The 21,441-nt window shown below is 43.2% G+C and overlaps 1 long non-coding RNA gene across 1 annotated transcript in view; it reads left to right on the forward strand.

Annotated features, from left to right (window-relative positions):
* Positions 1 to 450: 450 nt before the first annotated feature.
* The window catches only part of LOC142256606 (uncharacterized), a 91,599-nt gene continuing 70,608 nt past the window's right edge, over positions 451 to 21,441 (forward strand). Inside the window, exon 1 of the long non-coding RNA XR_012727546.1 lies at positions 451 to 540. This is a non-coding gene — a long non-coding RNA (uncharacterized LOC142256606). The remainder of the gene's footprint in view (positions 541 to 21,441) is intronic.

Genomic DNA, 21,441 nt, shown 5'->3' on the forward strand with positions numbered 1-21,441 from the left:
TCAATAAACGAATAAATGCTAGCATTTATAAAATCAGCTTTTCTGAACGTTATCCAAAAATTCGGAAGGCAGCAGATTAGGCTGGAGCAATAGGAATAAAATGGTAAAAACAAAATCTCGCCATGCTTTTAAATGTTTTTCCAGGACTAAAGAGAAAAAAAATCACGTTGCTGTTTGTTTTTGCTTGTGTTGGCTTTTAAAATGCAAGAGGGTGAGATTTGGACTGCTATACCCTTCACAGCTTGCTTATATACACAGCACCGTGACCTTTGCCTCTTGCTGAGAGCAGCTGCCTTGCAATTGTATTACTGTGCTGGAGTTCAGACTGTGTAATGGCTTGCAAAACATTTTGCAAAGGGTGACCTATCGGAGAGCTTGTTACATGAAGCTCTTAAGTTGCAGAAAATGTCAGGCGGCTCTTAACGCAGACTACTTGAGATGTTGGCTGTGGTTGGGGTCTGAGGTTCCTGTGGACGTCTGTTACCGACCCACTGCTGAATTTTCTTTCTTACAAAGGTGGGAAACTTGCCATTAAGGAAGGTGAGCTATCAATCAGAAAATGTCATGTTTCATTAAAACAGCTGCCCGAGTCTTGATTAAACATAAGAGCATATATATTAACGAAACTTCTTAAAGACGAGTCTGAGATTTGTTGCTTTTTTTTAGATCTAAATTTTTTTTATTAGCTTTTCTTCATTACAATTTACTGTAGGTAATTTACAGATGAAAAAAATGTCATCCCATAATATATTTCACCCCAATGTCAACATCTTATTACTACTTAAATATTCTGCACTTAGGTATTGGGAATGCTAACCTATCCCATGCAGTCATTGACAATTCTAGACGAAAGATGTGCAAAGATTAATACGTTATTTGTTATGATTTTATAAATTTATTTGATAAATTTATTATTTTATGCAATTTTATATGATTATATAATTTTATATGAATGTATTATTTTATAAATGTATTATTTTATAGAATTTTATATACTTACGGTATATAATTTATATGAATGTATTTTATAAATGTATTCTTTTAAATAATTTTATATGTTTTTATATAATTTTATATAATTTATATGCATTTATTATTTTATTATTTTATAAATTATTAGGGTATTATTAATACCTTTTTGGTGCTGGTTGACATCTCCACTCTCCAAATCAACTGAGACTGTTGGACATGAATTGGTTTTCTCCTTTCAGCTCTCTGCACAAAATAGTTGTCTCCATATTACAAATAATAGTCAACAATTACTCATCCTCCCCAGGTCCAGTACTGTGTCTCCGTTGCACCACTGAATTTTTAAATGCTGCAGGAGTGACATTGAAAGAGACTGGAGTTGAGTGGACCCATGGAAGTTCAGTTCGGCGGGTTCAGCCGGTCTTTAGATAAAGTTTGGTTTGGGACCCGGACTTGAGGACTTGACCTGAACTTCAATGGAAGTCCCTAATTGAGCAGTTTGGGTCTCTGCCCACATGCATCCAACCTGAGGCTATGTGCGCACGTGTGCGCTCTGCACCGCACCGCACCGAAAATGAGCTGAAAAGCTGGGTTCTGAAGCGCATGGTGCCGGCAGATTCGTGCGCTCTGCATGCTGCCTCTCCCTATAGACAGCATGCAGAACGCACGGAAGAAGTGACATGTCACTTCTTAGAACGCAGCGATTTGGCAAGCAGCCGAATCGCTGCGTTCTAACATGCCACGTGCGCACGGCCCCTGCACAATCTCCATAGATTATGCAGGGGACGCAGGATGCATGCAGTTACGCTGCGGTGCAGAACGCAGCGTAACTGCATGTAATACGCACATGTGCGCACATACCCTTAAACAGATCCCTTTCGGGGTAGTGTGGGCAGTTTTTGTGGGAGGGGTTGCACACTACTTCCAATCACGTTGTTGTTACCCCCAGTGTGAGCCGTTCAAACACTGCAAGCGGCTCGGACTGGGCTGAGCACCACGCGTACCCGAGTACAGCGTCATTCACACAACAGATCCACTCCCATCTTGATTACTGTAATTGGTTTCCTACTCACTGGACTTTCTCCTCTCCAGTCCATCTTTAATGATGTGGCCAGGATCTCCTATCTGGTTTATTCAGATGCTTCCGCTCCGTGCCAGTCAATGCACTGGTTGACCATACATTATAGGATCCAATTTAAATTGCTTGTTTTCACCCACAAAGCTCCTCACAACATGGCACCCCACTACCTCTTCACCTTATCTCTGTTTATCACCCTACTCATTCTCTGCACTCCACAAATGACTTTCAACTAACCTGCCACTCCAGGCTCCAAGACTTCTCCTGAGTTGCACCAGTCCTCTGGAATGCTCTACCTCAAGGAACTAGGGTGATGCACAATTCACATAGCTTCAGACGCTCTTTTAAAACACATCTTTTCAGGGTGGCCTGTCACCCTCCCTAATCGAAGTTAATTGTAATACTATCACGTGGGGGCACAGGTATACAGGAGAAATGTAGAGCTCCTATGTGTAATGCGGCGTCTGACCACTAGATTTCACCAAGTATCTAGATGGGTAGGTAGCAGAATGGTCATACATGCCGAGAGTCAGAGCCAGAAGATCACGTCACTGCATCGGAGGAAGAGGAGACGAAATCACATGGAAACCTAAGGTCGGTAGCCGGGAAGTAACGTCAGATACAGATGGGGAGCAGAACCGTAGTCAAAGAGCAAGCCAGCAAGCCAGGGTCAGAAGTTGAAGGGGAGTGTCAGTACAAAAGGGGGAAGCGGAACTGAGGGAATAAGACAAGCGGAGGGCTAGAAAGTCAAAGAGCACAGACTAAACAGATGGAGCGGTGGACAGGGAGATGAGTTGGGGTACCGAGACGAGGATCAGAATGAACTTAAGGGAACCAGAAGTGCACACTGCAGAGCAGGAACTATCACTGGTGAAGTTTCGGTGGAAACAGCCCAAAGATAAAGCAAGGCAATAACCGGAACAAGGTACCAAACAAGATCCACCCACTGGCAAGGACCCGGGAATACAAACAACTGAGCAATAGACAAAACCCAATGGCTCTGCAAGGAGTAGAGCCGAAGGTGAATCGTGACATTAATTCATAAATATACCATTCACTACTTCCCAGAACATAATTCTCCCTCAAACTCCACTGCACCTAAAGCATTACAAAGATTGGCAGATGGCTGGCTCATGTAGCCTTTATCTATCCCCCCATTTTTTGGAGACGGATAGACTTTTGGTGTAAATAAGCAGTTGAACCTTGTATAACCTTGCACCTCACTCCATTGTAGAGTGTAAGCTCTTATAAGCAGGGTTGCCTTTATTTTTGCTTTAATTATTGTATCTTCTATAACTGTTACTTATGTTTTGTATATGAAACTCTTAATTGTAAAGCGCTGCGGGATATGTTGGTGCTATAGAAATAAAGATTTGATGGTATGGGGACCATCAAAACATGCAAAATATCTTTACTTTTATTTCGCAAATGCAATTTCAACAAACGGTAGCAGGGACAATACTTACAGTATACAATATTTCTTCTGTGTCATACAGAGGCATTCTTTTCATATGTAACAGACACAGCATTTTGATGGTACAATTTAATTATGCAGAGAACTAGATGTGGGCACAGCCTAATAATAAAGGCAAAAAATTAAACTTAATAAAAAATAGTAAAAAGTAAATGGGGTGCTACCACTAGTTCCCTGCATAGATAGTACATGGAATAAAGAAACAGATGTACGGTAAACACATGGTGCACAACCAATAGGATTAAAACTGAAGTATTAACATGTAAAAATAAGACAAAGACACAGGTGAGTGTTTGAGTCAAAACAATTAAAAAGCAACCGGATGGTCACACATATGGTGTAAACAAAAGGGGCTGAAAAAATATTCCAAAATAAATACGAACCTACAGTTTACCTCTCCATTAGGCAAAAAGTCTAATGTAAGAAGAGTATCAGTAATTAACCATATAAATAAATGCATAAAAAAACATGAACCCCCTGGGAATGTATAAATAAATATCATGCAATTCATATTCAAATTAGTCAAGCAATAAATATTTTGAAGCAATAAATAAATACGTTAGACAGAAGAGTATATGCAGACACAAAGATGTAAGAATAAAAACTACCAGCGTAAGGAACAATGCCTGATGCTGGAAATCCCAAGTCCCCACACATTTCACTGCTTGAACTAACACAACTGATGAAGCTGAACCCCTGATGAAGCTGAACCACTGATGAAGCTGCACACCTGATGAAGCTGAACCCCTGATGAAGCTGCACACCTGATGAAGCTGCAGCCCTGATGAAGCTGCTAGTTCAAACAGCATTACGTGTGAGGTCTTTGCATTTCCAGCATCAGGCATTGTTGCTTACCCTGGTAAGGTGTTTATTCTTATATTTTTGTGTCTGCATATATTCCTCTGTCTAATTTATATATTTATTGCTTTAAAATATTTATTGCGTACCCACTCAGAATAGGAATTCTCTAATCCTCCAGGACCAGCTAACACGGTGCCCTTGTAGCTCACTCTGGCTGTGTAGGGGAAATACACCTTCCTAAACTCTATTTGCTACAGGCTGTACTCACTGCTGATGCCAGATACCATCTTATTACTCTTCTGCAATCTCTGCACTCATGTAAGAAGAAATCATTTGCTGAAGAACTTACTATCCTTAGAACTTTTGTCGCTAAACACACTCTCCACTTGTGGCCTTCGCTTTAACTACGATGCTTCCTACTCTTCAGAGGCTGCTCTTCAGCTCCTTGCAAATCACCAACTACTAGAAATAAGAACTACCGTATTTTTCGGATTATAAGACGCACTTTTCCTTCCAAAAGTTTGGTAGGAAAATTAGTAGTGTGTCTTATAATCCAAATGTAGCTTTCTAGGGGTGGTGGAGAGGGGTCACAGGAGGCAGGGGAGATGCTGTGGGTGGTACACTGTGCTGAGGGCTTACTGTGGGCGGTGCACTGTACTGCGGGTGGTACGCTGTGCTGCAGGCGGTGCTCTGTGCTGCAGGCGGTGCTCTGTGCGGTGGGCAGTGCGCTGTGCGGTGGGCAGTGTGCTGTGCTCACTGCAGGCGGTGAGGCAGGGGGCATCATTCTGAAAATTTTGGTGGTGCAGGCTTCAAATAATGGCGCCCAGAGTCAGCGTGTGCCAGATTGGAGCTTTCGGCTGAAGATCTCATTTGTGCATGCGCCACCTCTGGCCCATTGATCTCCCTGCAACGGACTTAAGAAAAATAGCACCCAGAGGTGACGCATGCATAGATGAGATCAGCTTCTTATTGAGCCGATAGCTCAATCTGTGCACACACGCTATTTCTTTGAAGCACCGCCAACAGTTTCTGGATGTTCATCCTGCCTCACAGCGCCTGCAGCCAGCTTCTTGGACACCCGTTGCACCACCCACAGCTTTGCCCTACTCCACCACTGCCCTTGCCTCCTTTGACCCCGCTCAACCACCGCTGCCGACCCCATCCAGGAAACACACCACTGACGAACCCCATATTTTATATAAAACAGGTCAATGATTTCATTCAAGCAAATGTTTTCCAGAAATGGCATCCACAGATCTTCCACTTCTTTACAACATCACTTTACAAACCATCACTTGGCTCATTGTCTCTGTTGATGTAGACTGCCGGAGCTACAGAGCCCAGTGATTTGCTGCAGAATTGTTGAGATGACATCAATGCTGGAACTTGCAGATATTCACAGCTGTGGGTATGCAACACTGGACTGGGGAAGGGTGAAAAACGGGATTTTTTTATTTTTAATACAAGGAAGATGATTTTGTACAGAAAGTTAAACCCCTTTCATGATTGCTTGTTATTTCCAATCAAGATCCTTATCTTTATGTTTCAAAGGAATCCTTTAAAGCATGTGTTGCCCATAGTAGGTATGCTAATATCATCTGCCAGTCTCTACTTTGGCTACAGAAGAAGACATCATGCATCAAAAGAGAGGGGAAAGTGAGAAGAATATTTTATTCTTTTATGTATTGAGAACAGCAGAGCATTATTACAACACAGGCCGAGGAAGCTGGGACATTATAACAGGATGGGGACATATATTACTAAATAGAGACAATATTACTAGATGGGGAATGGTGACAATATAACTGGATGGGGACATTGTACCAAGATGGGGGACATTATACCAGAAAGGAGCCCAGGATGGGGGCCATATATTACTGGATGGGGACAATATTACTGGATAGTGAATGGTGACAATATTAGAGGATGGTGAATGGGACATTGTACCAGGATGGGGGACATTACACTAGGAAAAATCCCCGAATGGGGGCCATATATTACTGGACGGGGAATGGGGACAATATTACTGGATGATGAATGGGGACATTGTACCAGGATGGGGGACATTATACCAGGAAGGATCCCAGGATGGAGGCTATATATTACTGGATGGGGACAATATTACTGGATAGTGAATGGTGACAATATTAGAGGATGGTGAATGGGACATTGTACCAGGATGGGGGACATTACACTAGGAAAAATCCCCGAATGGGGGCCATATATTACTGGACGGGGAATGGGGACAATATTACTGGATGATGAATGGGGACATTGTACCAGGATGGGGGACATTATACCAGGAAGGATCCCAGGATGGAGGCTATATATTACTGGATGGGGACAATATTACTGGATAGTGAATGGTGACAATATTAGAGGATGGTGAATGGGACATTGTACCAGGATGGGGGACATTACACTAGGAAAAATCCCCGAATGGGGGCCATATATTACTGGACGGGGAATGGGGACAATATTACTGGATGATGAATGGGGACATTGTACCAGGATGGGGGACATTATACCAGGAAGGATCCCAGGATGGAGGCTATATATTACTGGATGGGGAATGGGGACAATATTACTACAATATTACTGGATACAGGATGGTGACAATATTGGTGTATGGTGTATGGGACATTGTACCAGGATGGGTGACATTACACATGGAAAAATCCCCGAATGGAGGCCACATATTATTGGATGGGGAATGGGGACAATATTACTCGATAGGGAATGCTGACAATATTAGTAGATGGTGAATGGGGACATTGCACCAGGATGGGGGAACATTATATCAGGAAAAAGCTCAGGATGGGAGCCATATAATACTGGATTGGGAATGGGGATAAAATTACTGGATAGGGAATAGTGACAATATTAGTGGATGGTGAATGGGGACATTGTACCAGGATCGGGGACATTATACCAAATCCCCGAATGGAGGCCATCCAGGATGGGGGCCATATATTACTGGATGGGGAATGTGGACAAAAATACTACAATATTACTGAATACAGGATGGTGACAATATTAGTGGATGGTGAATGGGACATTATACCACGATGGGGGACATTACACATGGAAAAAGCCCATGATGGTGGCCATATATTAATGCCATAAATGTAACTCGTGGAAATCCAAACCCCGGAATATCCGTGCCAGAGTAAACGCACCAGCACCTTCAGGCCACGCACACAACCCCAACACCAACCTGGGAGACTGCCTAGTAACAGGTAAAAGGAGATGGCATTGATTGGATAATACCACCCAGCCTGTAGGGAGAGATCCAGTGAGGGGGAGGGGCCGGTGGTCAGTTTAAAAAGGCGGCAGGAAGTGGTGTGCAGTCAGTCAGAATGAGGTGAAGAAGGAAGAGTCTGTCAGGAGAGTCTGTCAGAAGAGAGTGAGGAGAAAAGGAGGAGAAGAGTAGTAGTCTGAAGTAGTAGAAAGTGGAAAGTACTGAAAAGACCTGCAGTGAGAACGGAGTGCTGTAAAAGGAGTGAGAACTGTGGAGTACAGAACGGGACACCAGGCACCGTGGGTTACCTGTGGAAGCAGCAGACTCCAGGTACCACGGGAGGCCTGTGGAAGTTCGGAACCAAGGCTCACGGGACTCAGCACGAGGCAGGGTGCAGACCCTAGGACAGTGGGACACTTGATGGTCAGCTGTTAACTCTGCCGGGCAGGAAGATCTCCAGGGTCCATCGCCAATCCAAAAAGTCTGAAGCATCAGCAGCAAAGAGGGGACCGGGGACTGAACCCCTAAATAGTCCAGGCTGCCTGCAATAGGACTAATACAGAAACAGAGGGGTTCCCAAGTAGGTCTAAGCCACGGGAGCCCATCAACAACAAGTGTGCACGAACGACAGCCAACCCAGGTCCCAGCTGGCACGGAGAACAAGTGGAGCGGATACACTTGGGACTGGCATCCGCGGGTTCAGGTACCACCACAGCTAAGTAAAGAAATGCAAGTTAAACTATAATATTGGTGTGGACTGTTTCCTTGACGGTGTGCACTCACATAGAATGTTTTCCCACTACAACCCCCCTCATCCACTGCTGGGGCCTGTCCCTGCTTGCAGAGGGCACTAACCATCCAGGCTGCATCACTCCATCATCCCCAGCAGAAACCTGCAGCGGTGGCCTCCCGTTATAACCTGGCCGCACATCGCAAGTGGCGTAGTCGACAAAAACTCTTTTTATTTTATTTTCTTTTATTTAAAACTCCCTTTATTTACTCCAAAAGACACCACCAGGGTCACGAAACCGGACCCCGCCACGGCTGACGTCCCCGGACTAGTCCGGCCTGGTTCTGAGTCCCGGTACTGACAGGCCCTGGGGCGAGTGTGTCAGTAACAATATTACTGGATGGTGAATGGGGATATTGTACCAGGATGGGGATATTATACCAGAAAGGAGCCCAGGATGGGGGCCATATATTACTGGATGGGGAATGGGGACAATATTACTGGATACGGGATGGTAACAGTATTAGTGGATGGTGAATGAGGACATTGTACCAGGATGGAGGCATTATACCAGGAAGGAGTACAAAAATTAGTGGAAGGGGCCAGGATGGGGTCATTACATCAGCATAGTGAATATTAATACTGGCAGATGTTGGACTTTATTTTTGCAAGGGGCCCAGGATGGGGGCCTTTAGTATAGGATCAGGACATATTTACTTGAAGAAGCCCATGATGGAGGACATTTGTACATGATGGGGACATTATTACACTAGGGCCCATCACACTTTATTTATGCCACTGTTCATACTCTAGTGTTGTGAGATCTGTGCAAAGGGGATTCCTGCACAAGTTCTTACACTCAGTAATAAATGTTTGTAATATGTATCATCTTGCTTTCTAATTATGGCTCTTTAATGAACCAGATAGGTGCACATACATTTATACAGAAAGTTGATTTAATGGGTGTAGAAGTAGATATACTAGCTGGGCAAAGAGAACACATTCTTGACCAATTGACAATCTTTCTTGGATGTTTTTTGGGAAGATGCAAGAAAAATGTTGTTTTTTTTCACGATAAGGCATTTTAGCAAAGTAAACGTTTTTTATATTTTTAGTTCAGGCAATAAGCTGGTAAAACGTAAAACATAATTTAAAAATGTTACGTCAACAAGGTTATATTGATTTACTATTTTCCTTGATTTTATATTGCAGTCAGAGATATACTAGTACCCCTGAGGTATTACATATGACTATGGCGTTCACTTTTGGTCCAGCTTCTTACAATACTTCTTACTAGTCTTCTTACAATAACTGATCAAGAACTGATCACACAGAGGCAATTAAACTTTATCTGATTGTATGAAGACTGAAGTTGGAAACATCAACCCAGTGGGAGTTCCCCTGCAACAACTGTAAGTGAAGACCTTTATATCTTGTGCAGTTGGGATACAGGATGGGGAGATAAATACCTGCATGGGGGACACTTGTACCAAGAAGAGACCAGGAAGGATTAGGGGCATATATAGCAGGAAGGGGACATATATACCAAGATTGGTGACATATATACTTGGAAGGGGTCCAAGGTGGTGGACTTATATACCTTGAAAGGACCCAGGATTGGGGAAATATATACCAGGGTGTGGGACATATATACCAGCATGATGGACAGGTATATAAGAATGGGTAAAAGATATACCAGGATGGGGTACATATGTAATTGGAAGCGGCCCATGTTGGGGGACATTAGCACAAGATGGGGGACATTACTACTTAATGGGGGTAGGGAAACACATATGTCTGTATAGGATTTAGAATGCTATATAGGCCTATAAATCTGACAGGGTGGGGACCCTGATGCAAATCTTGCATCAAGGCCCATGGGACTCTAGTTACACCACTGGGTAGTAGAGCACATTCGCCTGGCCAGTATGCGCTGCTTTCAGTATAAGGAAAACTAGGATTGTTAGATTTCTATTCAAAGGCGTAATACCAATATTTCTTTATGTGAGGACATATTGAAGACAAGTCAGGTCCTGGAGGAGCCTACGTCTCTCCTCTTCTAGACAATATTAATAATTCATGGGTGAGAATTCATCTTGTCTGTCATTGAGTTCCGGTCTGAGCAAAACCCTTATCGAGATTGGGTTACATGAGAATTTCTTAAACACTTTTGTGTATTATAACTATTTCTGAATTACATCTCAGAAGAATGTTTCTACTACTACTTTGTGAATCTGTTTTTTTAAAATTAGTGTCTCGTCCTCTGTGTATAGACTCCATACCAAATTGGGTGGCCCAGTCATTCTTAGTACTGTAGAGTAACTTCTTCTTCTGCCTCTTCTCTGACCTTTCTTAGAGCCCTTCTTTGCATTATCCTTTCTCCATATGGTCTCTATTTGCAACTTGACAGATGTCAAAATATTTCAGCGCCTTGACCTTCCCGAAGGATGAACAACTTTGACAATTTTCTTGTCGTTTCCTTGAATGATATGAATCCCCCATACTGTGAAACACTCCAGTAAGTGGTGTATTTCCTGTGTTATTTTGGGGTGTCATTACACATTGAACTTTCCAAAAGGGCCTATGGACTATGCAAATGAAAAGTCTACTCAAATTTCACTAAAACATGATTTTGTGTATGTAATATAGTTTGTGATGACCCTATATAAAATATAAAATATAGGGTGAAACATCTAAAAATCCTTTGATGCAGATAAATATTTCTTGAATTTATAAGTTTTGTTAGCTTAGTTTACAAAGTGGATTAGTATGAGAAATCCTACAGCAACTTTTACAAAGAGTCCCTAAAGAGGCAATTCCACAAAAAACATTTATCATTATGGTGATAAATAATAAAAGCATGATTGCTGATGGGGTGAGGGGGTAAATAATGTAGGGAAGGGGATAAAGTCTCCTGTCTAAAATAACACAATAGCCTGTAAGTCCTACAGACAGTTGATGGACAATTGATAGGGCATTGCACATGTTTGATAATGCTTCATATTGGGTCCTCTAATCTTATGAATGGTGGGAGTCCCAGGTATCAGAATCTAAGCGATCATATATTTCTAACTCATACTCAGTATAGGTGATATATGCTGTTTTGGGACAGACCATTTTATTTTTATTCAAATCTGGATTTGAGTAATTTCACAAATTCTGTAACGCCTGTCTCCCTGCATCATGAGACTAGTGACAGATTCAGGACTTGAGAGTCATTTCCATTCTAGACTCTCACTATTAAATGGATTTCCTTTGCTTTGGCAGTCGTAGGGTTAAAGTCAGTTTGCTTTCCAGCAACTTCTGAATCCTTTTCAGGTGTTTCTGCTTTTGGACCCCTTCCAGTCCCTTTATATACTCTCTGCTACAAGCAGAGGGTGCCGGTTATTCTTTGCCATTTGGATGCTGGGCCAGGAGGTGGAAGGAGCTGCTATAAGCCACTGTTGAAGTTGCTGGTGTGGCTACAGTCTTGGTGCTGACTGCAACAGTTCATCGTTGTGTTTCGCCCTGTCTGTCTTCCTTCCCTGGTGTGTTGTTTTAGTGCAGTGGTGGGGCTAGCGTTCCTTACCTGCCCACTCACTAGCCAGGTCTATTGTAGGGCCTTTCAAGGCTTCAGGTTCTTGCTCGACGACAGGTGAAGAACCTGTATAGGGACTGGCTAGGAGTGCAGGTTACAGTGGTAGGTAAGGGAAGGTGGTGTCCATCTTCACTCTCACTATGGCTAACCATTTATTAAGTGTCCCTGGTGTACCTCTTGTTTGTCGTGATGTTGCCCATTAACCCTCACTCTGGACCTTGCCCAGTCCGCGCCCTGACAATTCTCAGGCAAAAGTAAACTCATCAAATACTACAAAAATCTAATAATGATTATTGATGGTATAGACTAAATATGAAATGATGAAAACTTAATACTTAATGAGTAGGGGTACTTGGTGGCGAAAGTCTTCTAGTGGACTCTAAACTTTCCACTTGGACACTGGTATAGGTATTTTATCTAGAAAGAAAAGATGAGTGAATTGATTCAATGTGAAATGAATTAGACTGAAATTTTAGAAAATGCTCAGTTCCTGGCGAAGTCGAAAAAGTTTGTGATTCGATTAAAACGATTTGCCAAAAAAATGCCCGGTGTCAATTCACACATTTCAGAAGATCGCAATGGCTACAGAAGGATGACATGACCTCAGGTGCGACTGAACTGACTTTCTCAAAATGTCTTGCAGTTATTACATCACATTGAATAGGGCAGCCTATCATAGTCTGTACAAAAGCCAGGAATGCAGCAGCCATTTAAGGTCTTTAAATGGGGGGGTCTGAAGCTCAAAAAAATTTTAATCTAAATTCTTATCTATTTAGTGCCATAATCTAAACACATTTCTAATATGATTGCATTAAAAATTCCTCTCTGTTCCCTAACTACTCTATCTCATAGGTATTGTATTTATTTTTACTACTTCCTTTCTGATGACACTTTGCCGGAAAAAACATTGCATTCTGGGATACTCAAATGAAGTATCATCAGGGGGCAGAGGCTGAGGTAATATGTACAGCCACTGCCTCCTCTCTGTAACGAAGCGTCATCAGTGTCGCTCATTTCAGGTGCTGGCCTCCTCTCTGCGCTTATGGATGAAGTTAATTGTGGGAGTTGTGCTGGTCTATGAATGTTGCTGGGTAGTCTGACGCCATGTACTGACAGTGCGCTCTGCTATGTTGTTAGCTCTACGGATCTCAAGTCCTGGGGAAGGGGATTCAAAAAAATATATTGATTAGTTGGTTTTATAACTGGCTGAGTGATTGTACTCAAAGAGTAGTAATAAATGGTTGCACATCTAATTGGAAGAGTGTTTCAAGTGGGGTACCACAAGGCTCTGTCTACGCCCCCGTCACATTTAGCGACTTACCAGTGATCCCGAAAACGATGCGACCTGATAAGGATCGCTGGTAAGTCGCTTGGAGGTCGCTGGTGAGATGTCACACAGTCAGATCTTACCAACGACTCAGTAACGATACAGGTCGCAGTAGCGACCTGTATAACGATCTCTGCTGTCATTGGGACCCTGTCACACAGTGTCAAACATAGCGATGTGTCCTGCCCAGCAGGACATCGCCTTTGAAGAAAATGGTCCAGGACATTCAGCAACAACTGGTGACCTCACAGCAGGGGCCAGGTCGTTGCTGGATGTCACACATAACAAGATCGCTAGCGAGATTGCTGTTGCGTCACGAAAACCGTGACTCAGCAGCGATGTCGCTAGCGATGACGCTTAGTGAGACGTAGCCTTTAGCCCTTGTGTTGTTTAACATTTTTATAAATGATCTAGATAAGAGAACTTTAGTTAAACTAATCAAATTTGTAGACAATGAAAAAATAGGAGGGATAGCTAATGCTAAAGACAGAGAAAGGATTCAGAAGGATCTAGATAAGCTGAAACAATGCATAGTGACTAAAAGAATGGTATTTAACACATAGAAGTGCAAAATTCTATGTTTGGGCAAAAAAAAACAAAAATAACATCTAGAGAATGGGAGGAATAGAGCTAAGCAACAGCAATGGCCCTGGGTATACAAATAGAACACAGACTGCACATGAGTCAACAGTGTGATGCAGCAGCAAAAAGGCCAACACAGTTCTGGGATGTATTAAGCAAAACATAGACTCTAGATCACGTGAAGTAATTATCACCCTCTACTCCTCTTTGGACAAACCTCATCTGGAATACTGGGTCCAATTCTTGGCAATACATTTTAACAAAGATATCGAAACACTATATTAAGGTCAGAGAAGAGCTACCAGTATAGTAAGTGGACTGAAAACTATGTCCTAAGAGGAATGGTTAAAGCATCTGGGACTGTTTAGCTGGCAAAAAAGAAGGTTAAGAGGAGACTTAATACTTGTCTTCAAATATCTGAAGGGATGTAACAGTGTAGAGGGATCATCCTTATTCTCATTTGCACATGGAAACATGAGAAGCAATGGAATGAAACTGAAAGGGAGATGATACAGGTTAGATGTTAGAAAAAAACTTTTTGACAGTGAGGGTGATCAATGAGTGAAACAAGAGGTGGTGAGGTCTCCAAACAGAGACTGGACAAACATCTGTGTGAGATGGTTTAGTGAATTGTGCATTCATAGGAGGTTGGACGCAATGATCTTGGAGGTCCCCTCCATTCTATGATTCTATGAATACAGATTGCATTGTCATTGTGCAAATTGCACAATGACAGTGCGCAGAGACACCAAAGGAACCATGTCATCCACTGAAATGAGCATCGCTGATGACGCTTCATTTCAGGAAGGGTAAGAGGCTGCAGAAGTAATCACAGCCTCTGCCCTCTGATAAAGCTTCGTTGAGTGTCCCAGCAAGTGCTGAGATTCACACATGAAGCCTCATCACACAGGAAATAGGGAAAAAATACAGCATCGAACTTTTAAACAAGCCTTCTAATGAACTTTTTGTTTCACTAAATCTGTGTAGGTGATACAGTGTTTATGTGTTAACATAATCACCTACCATCTTATTCTCCGGAATCAAATGCAGTGTCACTCCTCTTCTGAGTGACACCACTGCTCTTCAAACTCTCCGGGTAGCACATCATTCTTACCCGAAAGTGGCTTTTACAATGCAAGATTTTCGAGCGACACAACAAGGCCCACAGAAGTAAAAGGGACTTCAAGCTCATTCATAGAGCATAGAGTGAGCCAGATAGTCTGAAGACCAGTGACACCACTCAGACAAAGCCTGGAATGGCACTGGATATCAGAAAAAAATGGTAGTTGGGGAGTATGTAAACACTCACACTAAACTATAAAAACAAATAAACAGATTTAGTGAAGAAAAAAGTTCATTGGAGGGCTGTAAGAGCACTTTAAGGCTGATTAATATGATACCTTTTTAGAAGAAATCAATTTTGACCAAAATTACACATGGGCAGTGGCATTGTCATGAGCTACACATGCACAGATCAATTTCTCAGCTCAATGGTATAATTTGGAAGTTACAGTTAGGTCCAGAAATATTTGGACAGTGACATAAGTTTTGTTATTTTAGCTGTTTACAAAAACATGTTCAGAAATACAATTATATATATAATATGGGCTGAAAGTGCACACTCCCAGCTGCAATATGAGAGTTTTCACATCCAAATCGGAGAAAGGGTTTAGGAATCATAGCTCTGTAATGCATAGCCTCCTCTTTTTCTAGGGACCAAAAGAAATTGGACAAGGGACTCTAAGGGCTGCAATTAACTCTGAAGGCATCTCCCTCATTAACCTGTAATCAATGAAGTAGTTAAAAGGTCTGGGGTTGATTACAGGTGTGTGGTTTTGCATTTGGAAGCTGTTGCTGTGACCAGACAACATGCGGTCTAAGGAACTCTCAATTGAGGTGAATCAGAACATCCTGAGGCTGAAAAAAAAGAAAAAATCCATCAGAGAGATAGCAGACATGCTTGGAGTAGCAAAATCAACAGTCGGGTACATTCTGAGAAAAAAGGAATTGACTGGTGAGCTTGGGAACTCAAAAACGCCTGGGCATCCACGGATGACAACAGTGGTGGATGATCGCCGCATACTTTCTTTGGTGAAGAAGAACCCGTTCACAACATCAACTGAAGTCCAGAACACTCTTAGTGAAGTAGGTGTATCTGTCTCTAAGTCAACAGTAAAGAGAAGACTCCATGAAAGTAAATACAAAGGGTTCACATCTAGATGCAAACCATTCATCAATTCCAAAAATAGACAGGCCAGAGTTAAATTTGCTGAAAAACACCTCATGAAGCCAGCTCAGTTCTGGAAAAGTATTCTATGGACAGATGAGACAAACATCAACCTGTACCAGAATGATGGGAAGAAAAAAGTTTGGAGAAGAAAGGGAATGGTACATGATCCAAGGCACACCACATCCTCTGTAAAACATGGTGGAGGCAACGTGATGGCATGGGCATGCATGGCTTTCAATGGCACTGGGTCACTTGTGTTTATTGATGACATAACAGCAGACAAGAGTAGCCAGATGAATTCTGAAGTGTACCGGGATATACTTTCAGCCCAGATTCAGCCAAATGCCGCAAAGTTGATCGGACGGCGCTTCATAGCACAGATGGACAATGACCCCAAGCATACAGCCAAAGCTACCCAGGAGTTCATGAGTGCAAAAAAGTGGAACATTCTGCAATGGCCAAGTCAATCACCAGATCTTAACCCAATTGAGCATGCATTTCACTTGCTCAAATCCAGACTTAAGACGGAAAGACCCACAAACAAGCAAGACCTGAAGGCTGCGGCTGTAAAGGCCTGGCAAAGCATTAAGAAGGAGAAAACCCAGCGTTTGGTGATGTCCATGGGTTCCAGACTTAAGGCAGTGATTGCCTCCAAAGGATTTGCAACAAAATATTGAAAATAAAAATATTTTGTTTGGGTTTGGTTTATTTCTATGGACAGATGAGACCAAGATCAACCTGTACCAGAATGATGGGAAGAAAAAAGTATGGAGAAGAAAGGGAACGGCACATGATCCAAGGCACACCACATCCTCTGTAAAACATGGTGGAGGCAACGTGATGGCATGGGCATGCATGGCTTTCAATGGCACTGGGTCACTTGTGTTTATTGATGACATAACAGCAGACAAGAGTAGCCGGATGAATTCTGAAGTGTACCGGGATATACTTTCAGTCCAGATTCAGCCAAATGCCGCAAAGTTGATCGGACGGCGCTTCATAGTACAGATCCAAAGCTACCCAGGAGTTCATGAGTGCTAAAAAGTGGAACATTCTGCAATGGCCAAGTCAATCACCAGATCTTAACCCAATTGAGCATGCATTTCACTTGTTCAAATCCAGACTTAAGACGGAAAGACCCACAAACAAGCAAGACCTGAAGGCTGCGGCTGTAAAGGCCTGGCAAAGCATTATGAAGGAGGAAACCCAGCGTTTGGTGATGTCCATGGGTTCCAGACTTAAGGCAGTGATTGCCTCCAAAGGATTCGCAACAAAATATTGAAAATAAAAATATTTTGTTTGGGTTTGGTTTATTTGTCCAATTACTTTTGACCTCCTAAAATGTGGAGTGTTTGTAAATAAATGTGTACAATTCCTACAATTTCTATCAGATATTTTTGTTCAAACCTTCAAATTAAACGTTACAATCTGCACTTGAATTCTGTTGTAGAGGTTTCATTTCAAATCCAATGTGGTGGCATGCAGAGCCCAACTCTCGAAAATTGTGTCACTGTCCAAATATTTCTGGACCTAACTGTATGTGCATGACCAGCCCTTGGCAATGACAGCGCCTGTGTGAGATTTTGGCCAGAGGAGGTAGGTTACTGAAAAAGCAGTGACCATTCAGTCATAGACCAGAGGCAGGTGAGATGACAATAATACCAAAAGGGACAGTAGGAGACCATTTGCAGCATCCAGTCCTGCTGCACTTGCACCTCATTAACATAAAACTTCAGATTACATACAAACTACAAAATGGATTTCTTCAAAAAAGTTATAATTTAAAATAACTTCAAAGCAACATGACAGCCATTTCTTTAGTTAATAGTCCAAAATCCTGCTGTCAGGTTCTCTTAAATGCACTAAAAAGCAGATGCAAGATAGCGCAACAGCAACAAATCTGAAATCAGCATTAGTAAGAGACAGTGTCCTTGCTTTTCACAAACAACTGCACTAATTTTTTTTTTTTCATTTCTTGTTCAATTATTTTTATGAAGGGATGGTGGTAAGGAGTAGAATTTGGTTTATAATAATACAAAAGAAAATTTCCCAAAATTCATACATTTGCATGCAAGACTGTGACTGTCTCCTTTGGAAATACATTTTTTGTACATTGCTTTACTAGTCAAATTTTATATCCAAAGATACCACACTAATAAAGCACCTGTTGCAAGTGCTGGCTTTTTGGTTATGTTCCTAGTATTTCTTATAAATTTTGCATGTCTGTTTGTGAACACCTGTTTTACTAGTTACAACCATAGATGCCACACCTACCCTGCTGCCACATTTTACTTTCTTACGCCTATCTTCCTAGCATTTCTTATTATGCCTCTTTTAGCAAAGTTTGAATAACTGGGGTTGAACAGATTATCAAAAACAAATTATACTTTTGTACAAAATGTATAGCAGATGAAAATGCAGCAATGACAATTAACGAGGTAGTGTAAGAGAAATAAAAAAACATAACATGGCTAAGAATGCAGGAATCGGCTAGCAGAAGCACCAGCACTACCTTTGGCATCAGCCATCCAGGCAGAAATAGTAGCAAATGCAGGTCAGAATTGACTCCCTGTGCCTTAAGTATTTTAGTAGCGAGAAAAAGGAGCGCAATAAGGAATATAAGGTGTCAGTTACAGCAGGATGATGTAGCCTCTAACAGTGACATCATCAGTTTAGACACTGTTTTGTAAACAAAAGTCTGACTAATCACAAATGACTAGGAAGTTTAATTTATGGACCATTTTTTTAATTTAACTATGTTACTAAATGGGCTACTGATTATTAACGCGTTCCCATCCATTTGTATGGTTTGGTCACTTTAAAGTTAAGTTGCTAAGGCTGTGTTTGCGCTAAAGGGAACCTGTCACCAGATTTGGCAACTATAAGCTGCGGCCACCAGCACTGAGCTCTTGTAACACCCTGAGGTCGAGGGGTTTTCACCCGACTTGTCGACAGACCACGAGTGCAAATCCTCTGCGTTGTCATGGGCTGGCCTGACCCCGTTTCGTGACCTCGAGACGTACAGGTGTGAGGGAAGGCGGTGAACGGGAGGAAGGACGGAGATTGGGGATGGTAGTGACGGTGAGGAAAGTCTTTTTAGATTCTGACGCCACCTGTGGTCCGCGGCCAGGGATGGGATGGAGCTGTGAGTGCTGCTCGCTGGGGCTGATGGTGAAGGTCGCAGCTTGGATGGTGTCGCTCCCCACAGGCGGCGCGGGGTTACCCCAGGGAGGATTAGTGAGGAAGAATGGGGGTGGTGCTAGTCCCCGTTTGCGCCGCAGCACTGGGCAACGGCGTCGGTAAAAGAGAGGCAGAGACAGGGGCTGCGGTTCCAGGTCTTTTACTCACTGGTAGTACAGGCGCTGCCCCAGAGTACCAATCTCTACAATTATGGGCTCCAGCCGATCCCGGATAGTCGGCGGTCACTGCAGGTGCCTGTGGACGTTTTCTAGTGAAGTGTCCCCTGTGTACTATCCAGAACCCAAGCCGAGCATCCAGCTCCAAGCCACGGGTCCCATGAAGGAAGAGAAACACTCCATTCCTACTGCCCATGGGAGATATTATCCCAAGCTGTGCCCGGGAAGGTCTGCTCTAGTGAGATGGTTGCACCTACTTTTTACCTCAAGTGGTGCCCGCCCCCAGTGATTGTCCTAGCGACTGGGGAAGTCCAATGCCTCCTGATGGCTCACTACCCTGTCTGCCCTAGTTCACCCCCCCGTGGGAAAGCACCTTATTGTTTTATGTGTGTGGTTTTGTAAAGGCACTGGAAGTTAACCACCTTCTAACCCAGGATGGATATTACCCCTAAAGGAGGTGTAATACCCTGTGGCGCCTGAAGCCTCAGGGGCACCACACTCATATACAGCATTCCAGAATACTGTATATAAGAGCCCATGTTGCTCTGTATAATGTAAAAAACACTTATAATACTCACCCAAGGGGAGGTCCGATCCGATGGGTGTTGCTGCTCTCCAGTTCGGCACCTCATCACTCTGATCCGGCGCCTCCTTTCTGTGGTGATCGCTGTCCTCCTTCTTCTGAGGCCCGAGTGCATGATGCATTCTATGTCATGCCACTATCTGGCATTGAGGTCCTGCTCAGGCGCCCTTTGATCTGCCTAGCTCAGGGCAGATCAAAGAATTGTAGTGCGCATGCGCCAGTGGCCTTTATCCTTTCCTCATGCCTGCCTATTACAGTACTTTGATCTGCCCTCAGCAGGACAGATCACAGTGCGCCTGCACAGGACCGCGATGCTAACCTGTGTGCATGATGTAGATGCATCATCCACACTGGGCTAGGTAGAAGGAGGACAGAGATCACAGCAGAGGTGCCGGACCGGAGAAAGGAGGCGCCAGACCGGAGAGGAGCGACATCCATTGGATTGGACCGCCCCCATAGGTGAGTATTATATAAGTAATTTTTAGATTATACAGCGCGGCTCTTATGTACAGTATTCTGGAATGCTGTATATATGAGCTCAGTGGTGGTGGCCACAGCTAATAATCTCAAAATCTGGTGACAGGTTCCCTTTAAAGTAATGGATAGGGATTAGATACAATCCTGGGAGATCTCAGAGAGTGTCATACACATATTTTCAGGACAATTAGAGGACTTGTGTTTGAAGGCAAAATTATTTTTGAGCTTGCGCAAAATCACTCCCTGGTTCTTTTACAGCTGAACAGAACAGGCAGGCAGTTAGCAATTACCTCCCTGTTAGTTCTTATGACCTTAGTAAAAAAAAATAATATAACCATTTTAATTTTCTCCCTGTAGCCGTTCTACCAGTAAACTTGTTACATGAAAATCAAGCACTATTTACCTAAAGATTACCCCATCTGTAGATCTACACGTTCTCCAGAGCTCATGAATATGCTGAACTACCTGGCAGTGTGACGCCCCTGGACTTTCAGGTCATCACAGAGTACTGCACGCTCTCTCTTTAGTGCAGTATTCAAATCCCTCATGGTTCTGGGTCCCCATCTTACAGTGCTGCCTCCAACAGCAAATCAAATCCTAGATACACCCTGCACCACACCCACCAGAGACACCAGTGGGCGCTGAGCGGAATAGGGTCGCCCACCTAGGGGTCAGAAAAAGGGGAGGTGAGGAGTGTAGAGGAGTGTAGAGTAGTAAACGAGAGGAGTAGTGAAGTGGAGCAGGTTGGGAGTAGTGGCTCCCAGGAGAGGCTATCTGGTTTGCGGGCGGTGGTCTGGACCTAGGGGAGTCGGACCCCCGGTCGCTGGGGATTAAGGCGCGGTGCCTGGACCTGTTAAAGAGAACAGTCGGCAGCCTGGTCCTGTCACCGGCCTGGGACCGAAGGTGCAGCGGGGTGCACGGGCCCTAGGTCGGGGAGAAGCAATTAACCTTCAGAGAACGGAGCCTTTATGGACTATTCCTACTCGCTCCAGAATCGGGGCACTAGCGCAACGAGG

Source organism: Anomaloglossus baeobatrachus, chromosome 11 (genome assembly GCF_048569485.1).
Source record: "Anomaloglossus baeobatrachus isolate aAnoBae1 chromosome 11, aAnoBae1.hap1, whole genome shotgun sequence".
Taxonomy (NCBI): Eukaryota; Metazoa; Chordata; class Amphibia; order Anura; family Aromobatidae; genus Anomaloglossus; species Anomaloglossus baeobatrachus.